Source organism: Pinus tabuliformis, chromosome 4_2 (assembly GCF_031772625.1).
Source record: "Pinus tabuliformis cultivar Carrire ecotype Pingquan chromosome 4_2, CPIR1, whole genome shotgun sequence".
Lineage (NCBI taxonomy): Eukaryota > Viridiplantae > Streptophyta > Pinopsida > Pinales > Pinaceae > Pinus > Pinus tabuliformis.
In genome coordinates, this window is record NC_142304.1 from 113,558,806 (window position 1) to 113,562,402 (window position 3,597).

The window sequence follows — 3,597 nt, forward strand, 5'->3', positions numbered from 1 at the left end:
TACCAAAGTCCTCTACACTAAACTTGAGACTCTGTTTAAGTTAACATCATCTCCCAGAGTTAAAGAAGGCTTGACCTTACCTGCCTTCAGATCTTTCTAACTCTTACACTCTCTAGTTACTTCTCTGCGTAACCATGAATGAGCATGTCGACCGAGAAAGGAGGGTCTCTCCAGCTAGGGGACTGGACTACTTTCACACCACATCTTGTTATGTATTTTCCTGGTTAGAGAGAAACCCCTCGGTGGCTTCCAAAGAACTGTTTACCCGCTCTAGAGACGAGAACTTATTATATGGGTCCTTCAAGCTAAAGAGACCATTCTGAGCTGATATATCAAAGGGGATATTGAAACCACCAATAACGACCCTCTTAGAAGCACAAGCCAAGGGATAATTTACTAGAGGGGTGGATTAAGGAAGTGGTGAACTATACTAGTTTGAAGAAAGGGGTGGCATAAAGGAATAGGTAGAGGGAGTTGACGAGAAGTGAGTGAAATTTCGTGGGAAATCAAAAGACCGAAGAAAAATGGGAGCAATGTCGTCGGGTTCTTCGAAAACCTCGTAATCCAGACTTTCCACACTAACTGACATTCCCAACCACTGCAGAACTACCGACAGACAGACAAGTCCCTAATACTCCACCATAAAACAAAAAAATCTAGAATAATGAGCTTAGAATATTGATGACTCCAAATAAAACATACCGGAAAAGGAACCTCCAAACCACTGATGAACACCAGAGAATGAGGAAAGAACATGAAAAAATTATTTTTATTCCTTAACAAAGGATATAGAAGCAACCCCGCCTTATTGACACCTTACACACAGTTTGATAACACACATAAAATAAAAACAAGGGGGTTCAGTTACCAACCTTCTAAGAGCCATTACGCATGAACATGAACCTCCAACCAACCTTGATATTAGTGAAAACACCATTTCTAGGGTAACATCATTTCTAGGGTTTCTCCATTGCTAGGGTTCCATGTTTATTATATCTAATCCCATAATGAGATGCCAATTGGTGCCATTTATGGAAAATCATAAGTCTAGCATTATGGATTTGTTTGGTTTTGTTTTTTTTTTAATAATTTTTTTTTTTACTTTTTAATATTATGTTGACATTAAATTAGTGTTAGTTTACATGATGGATGGAAAAAAAAAATGCTAAACAATAATATGATTTCACTAAAATTTTCACACTTTGTATCCAAAGAAATGGAGGGACATATGCTTTAATACACTTAAGCTAACAAAGCCTAATATTTTTGGTATTTCACCCTAATATGCAATATAAAAGGTTTGATTTTCCTAAACCAACAATTTCGCATACTGAAACTCTCATGCCTCTCTCTATTTGGACATCTAAACCTATTATAGTTGGACTAGAGGAATCAAGGTTCTAAGAAAATATTCCTCCTTGGATTTGAATTTATAATTTGGTTGACTCCTTTGAATATATCATATTGCAACTCAGTGCTCGGGGAATAAAATTGGTCTTTAGTTGGATCGCTTTCTATATGCCCAACATATCAGGGACAGGTTGGCTAGAGGATCATCTTGCAGAAAGGTTAAATTGGGATCTATTGACACTAGTTTGAGCAGTCATAGAGGTTAAGTCAAAAATATTTTCTATAGCTCCCCAAATCATCCCAAAGATTGCAAGTGCGGAAAGAATACTCCCTATTTTTAGAGCCACTCCTATAAGAATACATGTACCAAAAATTTCAACAGGAAAAAATGGTGGTGGCACAGAGAAAAAAAATGTTGTGAAAATTGATGTGTAAACATATTTTTGCAGCCAACTACATTCTACCTCAAAATTTATAGCTTCCAAAGAAATATTGCCTCCCAAGCACGCAATTTTAAGATCCTATTAATTTTTAATGTCTCCAATGCGACCATCACCCTTTCGTATTTTTATTACATGATTCTCTTCTGAATTGTTTTTGCAACTTTGCAATTGATAAGTTTGGTAACATAAATGATAATGAGGCTACCATCCATGAAATGTTTCTAATGCCAAGTTTTGAATAGAATAATAAGGGACATAACAACGTGAAAAGGTAAAATCCAAATACCATGCATATACCAATAGAAACCTCCAATAGTGTGGACATCTACACTCACATAGTTGATAATCTCTCCACTTGTATGCTTATTTCTTGGTTGAATAGAAAGCAACAACCCCTTCTTGTATATTATAGCTATCAATACCACTTTAGCCTGTAAAGTTAATAGATGTTGTTTGAAATACCGTTGTCGATGTGGCAAAGACTCTAATACCTTTGCAACAAAACATGCACAAACTAGTGCATAGCCTAGACTTTCAAACCATTTCTTTCCATCTATAAATTGAATAAATGCACCTATAAAATATGGAGCATTGGACCTACATATGATGTAAAAGTTTCAATGGCCATTAAGGATGCAGTAAAAGGTACTTCCTTAGGAGAGATAGAAATAAGGGTTTTGTTAGCGACCTAGTATGACCTTTGGCCTCTATTTTCTCTTTGAATTTATGGTTATTGACCTACCTTACCCACATCTGCAACTTGAGGTACATCATAAATATGAAAAGGGTTCTTATAACTAGTAGCAAAAAAACACTCATCTAAAAAAATTGCATAGGACTGAAAAGGTTGGTTGTTGCATAACTAGTGACTACCTTATTGCTTCCACATTTTGGGGGATTTTATTTCAAGAAAGGTTCTTGAATGGTTTGTGAGGAGGAATGTACACCAATTCTAACACAACAACTAGTATAACTCAAGAGAGCCAAAAATAGAAGAGCCACAATTTCAACAAAGATATCAAAAACTACGTGCCTTTCTTCTATCAATTGTTGAATGCCGAAGAAGATGCAAAAAGTGTGTAGAATTAATGATAATCTCAACCACAACTATAATAAAAGGGGGAACTTATTTTTACCTTATTTTGTGATGGAGTGATGAGCATAAGTTGAAATCATAGACCAAGCCAAAGCCTGGAAAATATACTTGTTGGCATTTCCAAAACATTTAGGCCTCCCATTTAGCCACCAATACATAGGGATCCATATCCCAATAATGTTAGAATGTTAGCATATAGATAGAAAAATACAACTACTTAAAGTTAGCTTTTGCATAATCCCCAATTTAAACTTTATAAAAAATTTGTCAAATGTAATTGGAGGTGTAGGTAGCTAAGGTGTGCAAAATTTACACCTTTCCCAACATTATTCAAGGATGTCAGAAACAAGAAAGAGCAGATTAATCCCAATTGCAAATGCATGCCGAAGGAACTTCCCTACAAAATATCTCCAAGTCATTCCCACCCAATCGTCTCATCCATTTCTAACTAGAGGGTATTGTTATTCTTGTTTAGTCCAAAAATGGCTTCCATCACCACAAGCAAATAGTTTACTAATAACATCAACAAAATTCCTTATGTGTATAACTAGTTTAGTACCCACAAAACTCTTGAATACAATTTAAAAATGTACATACACATTGGGCTTCATATAGCAAGGATGTGGAAATGAAAAAATATTCTTGTTTATTCTACTAAATAAATCAAGAAGAAAAATAACATATATAGCATTGAGTGATAATTAGATT